The 11,406-nt window shown below is 43.4% G+C and overlaps 1 pseudogene across 1 annotated transcript; it reads left to right on the top strand.

Annotated features, from left to right (window-relative positions):
- The first annotated feature begins 4,763 nt into the window (after nucleotides 1-4,763).
- Nucleotides 4,764-5,877, top strand: LOC111524853 (annotated as a pseudogene). The gene has a single exon (XR_002725886.3). The product of XR_002725886.3 is annotated as an electron transfer flavoprotein subunit alpha, mitochondrial pseudogene (transcript).
- Nucleotides 5,878-11,406: the final 5,529 nt, after the last annotated feature.

Here is an 11,406-nt window from a genome sequence, read left to right as displayed (position 1 = left end):
GAGGCCGAGACGGGCGGATCACGAGGTCAGGAGATCAAGACCATCCTGGCTAATACGGTGAAACCCCGTCTCTAATAGAAAATACAAAAAACTAGCCGGGCGACGAGGCGGGCGCCTGTAGTCCCAGCTACTTGGGAGGCTGAGACAGGAGAATGGCGTGAACCCAGGAGGCGGAGCTTGCAGTGAGCTGAGATCCGGCCACTGCACTCCAGCCTGGGCGGCAGAGCAAGACTCCGTCTCAAAAAAAAAAAGAGGAGCGGGCGCGGTGGCTCACGCCTGTAATTCCAGCACTTTGGAAGGCCCAGGCGAGTGGATCACGAGGTCAAGAGATCCAGACCATCCTGGCCAATATGGTGAAACCCCGTCTCCGCTTAAAACACAAAAAAATTAGCTGGGCGTGGTGGCGCGCGCCTGTAGTCCCAGCTACTCGAAAGGCTGAGGCAGGAGGATCCCTTGAACCCAGGAGACGGAGGTTGCAGTAAATCGAGATCGCCTGACTGCACTCCAGCCTGGCAACAGAGCCAGATTCCGTCTCAAAAAACAAAAACAACAAAAGAAAAACAGGCACAGATATTTTTTACAATACAGTGTCAGGGGATTATTCTTTGCTTTCTTCTTCTGGGAAATATTTACAAAGAGAAAACAAGTCTTTTCAATAGTGTTATGCAATGCTTTTAAAAAAATGATTGAGGAACATGGGGTACATTTGAGGCCCTGCTTGGGACACATGTGAAAAATGCCAGGGAAAATCACTGCCCTGTGGGGTGTGAAAATAATTAAGTGGCAGGCAATTAGACTGAGGAGCCTCTAGTCCTCGGATTCCTACTTCTAAAATAAAAATCTAAACTCAAGTGCAGTTTTTGCTAAATTACTACCTTCGGGAAACAAAACTCAGGCTTAAAAAACTATAAACTGCCAATTAAGCTCTGATTACATAACCAGGAAATCTCCACCTTAATTGTACAAATTAAGAAACTACGTAACTATACCTGATCAATTATTGAATTTGGTTTTCATCATCATGCACCTTATAAATGTATTTCCTTCAAGCCCCTCCCATGGTCCACAAAATACAAACTATAGCTGGATGCTCTTGAGTGACTGTTTCTGCCTCCCGTGTAGCTGGGACTAGAGACATTCGCCATCACACCCAGCTAATTTTTGTATTTTTTGTAGAGACGGGGTTTCCCCATTTTGCCCAGGCTGGTCTTCAACTCCTGACCTCAAGTGATCGGCCCTTCTCAGTCTCCCGAAGTGTTGGGATTACTGGAGGCAGCCACAGCTCCTGGCACCATACATTTTTAATAACAGAAAAGAGAAACTGAACCCCACGGACCAAAGCTCTTCTCATTCATGAACCCACATCCCGAGTCAGGATTCTCCCCACGACCCTCCGATGGTCCCTGCACAATCTGGGAGAAACGCGGCGCTGCCGCTGCAGAACTGCCCAAGGAGGGCTCCAGGCCAGGGCCCAGTCACTGTGAGAGGAAGAGAAAGGAGGCCCAGGGCCCGGCTGTCAGCGCAGTCGCCATCTTATGGCTGAAAGGGACTGAGGCCAATCTGGGCAAGGAGAACTTGGGGCGCACGTTGTGGAACTGACTGCGAAAAAGACTGAGTCTCGCCACAGTTACTTCCCACCGGTTCCACCCTACCCCTCTTCCTCTCTCGGGATGTAGGCCCCCGTACTCTCACCATTTCTAGGCTTCCAGGGGGTCCTGGCGTTTTAGCTGTGGATCTCCCAATACCTGCAGGTCACAGGGCCACAGAAACTGGGCCTCCAGGAGAATAGGGCACAGAGCTGTGAAGAGGAGAGCTGAAGGTCGGCGTGCAGCCAGAGACAAAGGCCGCGCCAAAAGCGGAAAGCCGTCCTCTTCCCTCCAGCTGCATGCCTGATTGGACGGTTTCCAGCCCGGCGTCTCTGATTGGATAATGTTTTAGGTCCCACCCCTCAGGTCCTGAGTGACAGAAGATGTGATCAGATGCTGGGCTAAGTGAAGAGAGACAGCCTAAGCTGTAGCCTTTAGAGGCAGGGCTTCCTCCCTGAGCTGAGCCAGGCCCACCCCAGGGCATGAGAAAATTCTCTCTATTGTACTCACTCTCTTTTTGAATGTCACGCGCATCCTTGTGAAGAGACCACCAAACAGGCTTTGTGTGAGCAATAAAGCTTTTAAATCACCTGGGTGCAGGCGGGCTGAGTCAGAAAAGAGAGTCATGAAGGGAGATAAGGGTGGGGCCGTTTTATAGGATTTGGGTAGGTAAAGGAAAATTACAGTCAAAGGGGAGTTGTTCTCTGGCGGGCAGGAGTGGGGGTCAGAAGGTGCTCAGTGGGGGAGCTTTCTGAGCCAGGATGAGCCAGGAAAAGGAATTTCACAAGATAATATCATCGCTTAAGGCAAGGACTGGCCATTTTCACTTCTTTTGTGGTGGAATGTCATCAGTTAAGGCAGGGCAGGGCATTTTCACTTCTTTTGTGATTCTTCAGTTACTTCAGGCCATCTGGGCATATATATGTGCAAGTCACAGGGGATGCGATGGCTTGGCTTGGGCTCAGAGGACTGACAGTGACCATTGTTTGTGTCCACATTCAATTGAGATCGAATTTATTATTTAACTTTTCCTCCACAAATTCCCCTGCCTTGATGAATCAGCTCTGTCTAGGCAAAGGGCAAGATGAACCGCTTGGGTCTTACACAACCTCTGCCTCCTGGGTTCAAGCGATTCTTCTGCTTTGGCCTCCAGAGTAGCTGGGACTACAAAAGTGCACCACCATACCCTGCTAATTTTTTGTATTTTTAATAGAGATGGAGTTTCATCATGTTGGCCAGACTGGTCTTGAACTCCTGACCTCAAGTGATCCGCCCACTGGCCTCCCAAAGTGCTGGGATTACAGGAGGCGTGAGCTACCGAGGTTGTCTCTAAATGATTTTTTTTTTTTTTTTTGAGACAGAGTCTCGTTCAGTCACCCAGACTGGAGTGCAGTGGCGCGATCTCTGCTCACTGCAAGCTCCACCTCCTGGGTTCACACCATTCTCCTGCCTCAGCCTCCTGAGTAGCTGGGAGTGGGAAGAAACAGCCTGGGCTCCAGTGGAATTCCTGAGTTGACTCACAGGCTCAAAAGGCAGCATCCACCCCTTACCAGGCATCAATCACAGCCCCTTGGCTCCCTTAAGCACCTGAACTTGTACCTACTTATTGTAAAGAAGAAAAAAACTTTCTCCAAGTGGAAAGGGTACAGGTAATAAAAGAAGGATGAATCCGGTTACCGGATGGGAGAATAGCTGCTCCACAGCTACTTGGAGCAGTGGTTGTACTGGCTGTGCATGAAACTACCCATCTAGGTCAGGAGTCACTTGAAAAGTTGTTAGGCCGGTATTTTTACATCTCCCTTTTATCAGCTCTTGCCAAAACAGTAGCACAGCTATGTGTTATCTGCCGACAGCACAATGCAAGACAGGGTCCAGCCGTTCTGCCAGGTATAAAGACATATGGAGCAGCCCCCTTTGAAGATCGCCAGGTGAACTTCACAGAAATGCCAAAGTGTGGAGGTAATAAGTATTTACCAGTTCTTGTGTGTACCTACTCTGGGTGGGTAGAGACTTATCCAATATGAACTGAGAAAGCTGGTGAGGGAAACTGTGTGCTTCTTTGAGACCTCATCCCTAGGTTTGGACTGCCCTTATGGATCGGCTTGGACAACGGGCCAGCGTGTGTGGCTGACTTGGTACAGTAAACATCAAAGGTATTGGGGATCACATTGGAACTGCATGCTGCTTATCAACTGCAGAGTTCCAGAAAGGTGGAGTGGATGAATCAGACAATCAAAAACAGTTTAGGGAAAGTTGTCAGGAAACAGGATTAAAGTGGTACCTTTAACCCTGGTACTGTTCAAGATTAGATGCAATCCTTCAAAGAGAACAGGATATTCTTCCTATGAAATATTATATCATAGGCCCCTTCCTGTATTATTGGAACTCCCAGGCACTCCACAAGATCTAGGTGAAATTGAGTTACAGCGACAGCTACAGGCCTTAGGAAAAATTACTCAAACAATTTCAACCGGTGTAAATGAGAAGTGCCCTGTCAGCTTATTCTCCCCAATTCACCCTTTCTCTCCAGGTGATTGAGTGTGGATCAAAGATTGGAACACATCCCCCTTGTGACCACTGTGGAAAGAACCCTAGGCCATCATCTTGACCACCCACACAGCTGTAAAGGTAGAAGGAATCCCAGTCTGGATCCACCACAGCTGCATAAAACCTGCAGCCTCTGAAACCTGAGAGGTGAGACCGAGCTTGGACAACCCCTGCAAAGTGACTCTGAGAAGGATGAAAAGCCCTGCTCCAGTCACATACGGAAGCTGACGGCTCTATCACAGCCAAAGCATGAGGAAACTTACCATGGGACTTATTCTCCTTGAATTTTGGACTTGTGTAATAAGGACTTCTACTGATTTTCCTGGCATGGAGGACTGTTCTCAGTGTATCCATCAGGTTACGGAGGTAGGGCAACAAGTTAAAACAATCTTTCTGTTTTATAGTTATTATGAATGCCTAGGAACTTTAAAAGGGACTTGCTTGTATAATGCCACTCAGTATAAAGTGTGCAACCCAGGGAATGACTGACCTGATGTGTGCTAAAACAGAAGCAAAAAGGATCCTCAAACACATAACCTTAAAATTTGATGCTTGTGCTGCCATTAATAGTAACCAGTGAGGATTAAAATGTGGCTCTCTAGATTAGAAAAGAAGTTATACAGGAGGCCAAAGTCGCGGCAGAAGCAGAGAACATGTTCCGAGCTGTGGCTCCGGGGCAGCTCCGACGGGCGGCCTCATTGCTACGATTTCAGAGTACCCTGGTAATAGCTGAGCATGCAAATGATTCCCTAGCACACATTACTTTAAATACTATTACTGCAGCCACACGCCTTGGAGGTGAAGTGTCCTGCTTAGTAGCTGGAACGAAATGTGACAAGGTGGCGCAAGATCTCTGTAAAGTAGCAGGCATAGCAAAAATTCTGGTGGCTCAGCATGATGCGTACAGAGGCCTACTTCCAGAGGACCTGACACCATTGATTTTGGCAACTCAGAAGCAGTTCAATTACACACACATCTGTGCTGGAGCATCTGCCTTCGGAAAGAACCTTTTGCCCAGAGTAGCAGCCAAACTTGAGGTTGCCCCAATTTCTGACATCATTGCAATCAGGTCACCTGACACATTTGTGAGAACTATTTATGCAGGAAATGCTCTATGTACAGTGAAGTGTGATGAGAAAGTGAAAGTGTTTTCTGTCCGTGGAACATCTTTTGAAGCTGCAGCAACAAGTGGCAGTAGTGCCAGTTCAGAAAAGGCATCAAGTACTTCACCAGTGGAAATATCAGAGTGGCTTGACCAGAAATTAACAAAAAGTGATCGACCAGAGCTAACAGGTGCAAAGTGGTGGTATCTGGCGGTCGAGGCTTGAAGAGTGGCGAGAACTTTAAGTTGTTATATGACTTAGCAGATCAACTACATGCTGCAGTTGGTGCTTCCCGTGCTGCTGTTGATGCTGGCTTTGTTCCCAATGACATGCAAGTTGGACAGACAGGAAAAATAGTAGCACCGGAACTTTATATTGCTGTTGGAATATCTGGAGCCATCCAACATTTAGCTGGGATGAAAGACGGCAAGACAATTGTGGCTATTAATAAAGACCCAGAAGCTCCAATTTTCCAAGTGGCAGATTATGGAATAGTTGCAGATTTATTTAAGGTAGTTCCTGAAATGACTGAGATATTGAAGAAAAAATGAATCAGGATCATGCCTTAAAAAGAAAAATTACATTAAAGTATTCCACTGAAATCACAGATATTTATGGGTACTATAACAATCATTGGAAAGCATGGAGAGCTGCATTTCATAATTTGAGGAAAATTTTCTAACAGATGCCAGAATGCTTGTTTATGGGATTACTATGTTTCCTTTTAATTATTTGTGGTTCCAAGCAATTATTTTTTGAAATTTTTAAATTCTATAATAAAATCTATAATAAAACTTTTCCACAGCTTTAAAACTAAAAAAAAAAAAAAAAAAAAAAAAGTTATACAGCAGAAAATAAGTACATTTGCCATGAGTTAGGCTTGTATAATAACGCATGTAATTACTGGTCTTGTGTCATTTAGGCTACCTGAAAAAAAAAAAAAAGACAAAGATCCTGTTTGGATTTAGAAAAAAAAAGAGCAATTTCTTCTATATGGATGGCTACTGTAACCCTTAGAACTAATAATTACCAATCCCCTAGACCCCTGTTGGAAAAAGGGAAAATACGTAGTTCTAGAGATCGATGGAGCTAGACTAGAGCAGAAAATGTAGACCATTTCCTCAATGTAACTTCCTGTTATGTATGCGGAGGGACCACTATGGGAGACCAGTGTCCTTGGAAAGCCCGAGAACTAGTGCCTACTGATCCACTTCCTGACCTAACTCAAGTCCAGAAGACTCAAACTAACAATTTCTAGGTCTTAAAAACTTCCATTATTGGGCAATATTGCATAGCTAGAAAAAGGAAAAACTTCACTGTCTCTGTGGGAAATCTCAGTTTCCTTGGACAAAAGCTGTATAACAGTACAGCAACAGCAATCACTTGGTGGGGCCTACACCGTACAGAAAAGAACGAATTCAGTAAGTTTCCTAAGTTACTAACTGCTTGGCCCCATCTAGGATATCATTAGGACTGGGTGGCTCCCGCTGGGCTGTATTGGATATGTGGACATAGAGCCTACAGCAGAATACCTGACTACAGGACAAGGAGTTGTGTCATTGTCACCATTAAGCCATCAGCACCCTGTTTTCTCCACCAACCTTGGGTCTGGACCACTTGTTCATATTCTCATCCGCCTGCATTCACACAGAAATAAATCAGAGTACAGCCTCACCTGGGCCACTATCTGTAGCAAAAATCAGTTTTTTCACCTATATTGCACTCTCTCCGACTCGGGAAGTTTTTTGTTTTTTGTTTTTTTTAGCTTTTATTTTTGTTTTGGGATACACATGTGGGTTTGTTATATAGCTAAAATTATGTTATGGGGTTTTGGTGTGCTTTGTCACTGAAGTACTAAGCCTAGTGTCAAGCAGGTATGTTTTCTGATCCTCTTAGTCCTCCCACTGTCCACCCTCAACTAGGCCGCAGTGTCTGTTGTTCCACTCTTTGTGTTCATGTGTTCTTATAACTTAGCTCTAAATTGTAAATAATATGCATTTGGTTTTCTCTTTTTGCATTAATTTTCTAATAATAATGGCCTCAAGCTTCTTTGATGTTATTGCAAAAGACATGATATTTTTTTTAAATGGTCATAGAGTATTCCATGATGTTTATGTACCATATTTTGTTTTTACTACATCTTTTATTTTATTTTATTTTTGGAGACAGGGTATCACTTATTTCCCAGGCTACCATGCTGTGGTGTGATATTGCCTTATTTCAGCCTCAACCTCCCAGGCTCAAGCAATTCTCTCCTACCTCATCCTTTCAAGTATCAAGGACTACACACCTTCTTTACCATGCCTGACCAATTTTTCTTTTTGTATTTTTCATGGAGATGGGATTTTGCCATGTTGCCCAGGCTGGTCTCAAACTTCTAAGCTCAGGCAATCCACCTGTCTCGGCCTCCCAAAGTGCTGGGATTACAAACATGAGCCACTGCATCTGACCATACCATATTTTCTTTATCCAGTCTACCATTGACAGGCATTTAGGGCCTGTCCATGTCTTTGCTGTTGTGAATAGTGCCGCAGTGAACATACCTGTGGGTGTGTCTTTATAATATAATAATTTATATTTCTTTTGGTATATACCCAGTTATGAAGTTCCTGGGTCAAATGATAATTGTGTTTAGTTCTGTAAGGAATTGTCACACTGCTTTTTACAGTTGTTGACCTAATTTACACTCCCACCAGCAGAGTATGAGCATTCCGTTTTCTCTGCGACCTTGCCAGCATCTGTTATTTTTTGACTTTTAAAAAATAGCCATTCTGACTGGTGTGAGGTCGTATCTCATTGTGTTTTTCCTTTTAATTTCTCTAATTAGCGATGAGAATTTTTTTCATATGCTTGTTAGTCACATGTATGTATTCTTTTGAAAAGCATCTGTTTATGTTTTTTTTGCCTCCTTTTTAATGAGACTGTTTAGTTTTTTCTTGTAAACTTGTTTAAGTTCTTAATACATTCTGGATATTATATCTTTGCCAGAGGCAAAGTTTGCAAATATTTTCTTTTCTTCTGTAGGTTGTCTGTTTACTCTGTTGATAGTTTCATTTTGCTATGAAGAAGCGCTTTAAATAGGACCCATATGTCAATTTTTGCTTTTGTTGCAATTGCTTTATATAGCTTCCTCATGTAGTTTTTGCCAGTTTGTATGTCTAGAATAGTATTTCTTAGGTTATCTTGGAGGGTTTCTTATAATTTTAAGTTTTACATTTAAGTCCTTAATTTATCTTGGGTTGATTTTTGTATACAGTGTAATAAAGGGGTTCAGTTTCAGTCTTTTACGTAGTGCTAGGTAGTTATTCCAGCACCATTTATAAAATAGATAATTATTCCTACATTTTTCTTGTCAGATTTGTAAAAAATCTGATGGTGGTAGGAGGGTGGCGTTATTTCTGGGCTCTTTAGTCTGTTGCGTTGGTCTTGTGCACTCATGGATTTTTTATAACATTTTTCTCCCGTCTGCTTTTTCCCCCATAAACATTGTTTCAAATGCATACAGTGTGCAAAATCTGATGTCCAAGAGTTCAAAAACTTTTTAAAAAGTTCCAAAAGGCAGGGCACGGTGGCTCATGCCTGTAATCCCAGCACTTTGGGAGGCCAAGGCAGGTGGATCACGAGGTCAGGAGATGGAAACCATCCTGGCTAACACGGTGAAACCCCGTCTCTACTGAAAATGCAAAAAATTAGCTGGGTGTGGCAGGGGGCTCCTGTAGCCCTAGCTACTTGGGAGGCTGAGGCAGGAGAATGGCATGAACCCGGGAGGCGGAGGTTGCAGTGAACCGAGATCGCACCACTGCACTCCAGCCTGGGCGACAGAGCGAGACTCCATCTCAAAAAAAAAAAAAAAAAAAGTTCCAAAAAGGGGGATATGGGGCTAGGGGAGGGATAGCATTAGGAGAAATAGCTAGCGTAGATGACAGGTTGATGGGTGCAGCAAAACACCATGGCACGTGCATGTAACAAACATGCACTTTCTGCACATGTACCCCCAAATTTAAAGTAAAATAAATAAATTAATTAAAAGTCTCAAAAAATATTTTGCTGTTCTCTCTTAAGGGATTTAGATTATATATAGATATTTTTCTCTGCTTTTTTTGGAAATATATGTAAATCATATTAACAACTAAATAAACCTTTTGTTATGTTTTTGGCTCAGATTATCTTTATCTAGTACTTCAGATGTATTGCCTTGTCTTTGCTCCTGAAAAGTTTATTTTTTTTTTATTTTTAGTCCTTTGAGTTAAACACAGAGTTGTTTAGATAAAAGTTCATTTTAAGAGCACACAGAAGCTTAGCACAAAGACAGGATCAAATTTAGCAATATAGAATGATGAAGACTAAAGGATACTTAGTTTATTTGATAGAAACTTGATTATCCAAGGTAATTATCTAATATTTGCAGGCGGAAGTACTTATACTGCAAAAGCAAGCACAGTTCAGTGCATAAAATGAACAGTGGGGTCTGTAGTTGTACCTTGCTCTCTATTGATTATTTCAAAACAATTAGCATAGTTATGTGTAGTGTTTGTAGACAACGTGCCTTCATAAAAATTAAACAGTATTTTCTTTCTTTCTCTTTTTTTTGAGAGAGAGTCAGACTCTGTTGCCCAGGTTGGAGTACACTGCCGTTATCTTGGCTCACTGCAACCACTGCCACCCCAGTTCAAGCGATTGTCCTGCTTCAGCCTCCCAAGTAGCTGGGATTACAGGTGTGCACAACCATGCCCAGCTAATTTTTCAAATTTTTAGTAGAGACAGGGTTTCACCATGTTGGTCAGGCTGCTCTTGAACTCCTGACCTCAGGTGATCCACCCGCCTCAGCCTCCCAACATGCTGGGATTACAGGCATGAGCCAAATACAGTATTTTCTACAATAGTATAAATATAAACCCACAATAGTTACTTTGAATGAATCACTTAGTTATTTTATTTTTTTATTTTATTTTTTTATTTTTATTTTTTGAGACGGAGTCTTGCTCTGTTGCCCAGGCTGGAGTGCAGTGGCCGGATCTCAGCTCACTGCAAGCTCCCCCTCCCGGGTTCATGCCATTCTCCTGCCTCAGCCTCCGGAGTAGCTGGGACTACAGGCGCCCGCCACCTCGCCCGGCTAGTTTTTTGTATTTTTTAGTAGAGACGGGGTTTCACCGCGTTAGCCAGGATGGTCTCGATCTCCTGACCTCGTGATCCGCCCATCTCGGCTTCCCAAAGTGCTGGGATTACAGGCTTGAGCCACCGCGCCCACTTAGTTATTTTAATATTGTTATTTACACTTTTGAAATACAAAGTGTTTTAACTGAAGTATAGTTGCAATTTTAAAAAATGCTACATACATAGCTGGGCACTGTGGCTCACGCCTGTAATCCCAGCACTTTGGGAGTCTGAGGCGGGCAAATCACCTGAGCTCAGGAGTTCAAGACCAGCCTGGCCAACATAGTGAAACCCCATCTCTACTAAAAATAAAAAATTAGCAAGGTGTGGTGTCACTCACCTGGAATCCCAGGTACTTGAGAGGCTGAGGCAGGAGAATTGCTTATAACCAGGAGGTAGATGTTGCAGTGAGCCGAGATTGTGCCATTTCATTCCAGCCTGGGTGGCAGAATGAGAACGTCTCAAAAAAAAAAGGTACATGTATGACTTGTTCATTAAAATTATTCATAGTTAGATATTTATATCTAATATCCAAAGAAAATTTACTACCAAATTGTAGCAGTAGATAATTAGTCTGACGTTTATTACTTTTTTCAATACAGATAATTTTGAGTAAGCACAATTTTGTTATCTTTTATTTTTTTTTTTTTTTTTTTTTTTTTTTTTTTTTTTTTTTTTTTTTTTGAGACGGAGTCTCGCTCTGTCGCCCAAGCTAGAGTGCAGTGGCCAGATCTCAGCTCACTGCAAGCTCCGCCTCCAGGTTCACGCCATTCTCCTGCCTCAGCCTCCCGAGTAGCTGGGACTATAGGTGCCCGCCACCTCACCCGGCTAGTTTTTTGTATTTTTTAGTAGAGACGGGGTTTCACCGTGTTAGCCAGGATGGTCTCGATCTCCTGACCTTGTGATCCACCCGCCTCGGCCTCCCAAAGTGCTGGGATTACAGGCTTGAGCCACCGCGCCCGGCTGTTATCTTTTATTTCACTAAATTGGAATGCTGCTACTCTAAGACAAATAAA

Source organism: Piliocolobus tephrosceles, chromosome 21, assembly GCF_002776525.5.
Source record: "Piliocolobus tephrosceles isolate RC106 chromosome 21, ASM277652v3, whole genome shotgun sequence".
Taxonomy (NCBI): Eukaryota; Metazoa; Chordata; class Mammalia; order Primates; family Cercopithecidae; genus Piliocolobus; species Piliocolobus tephrosceles.
The sequence above is the reverse complement of the archived record's forward strand: the minus strand, read 5'-3'. Positions and strand labels throughout refer to the sequence as shown.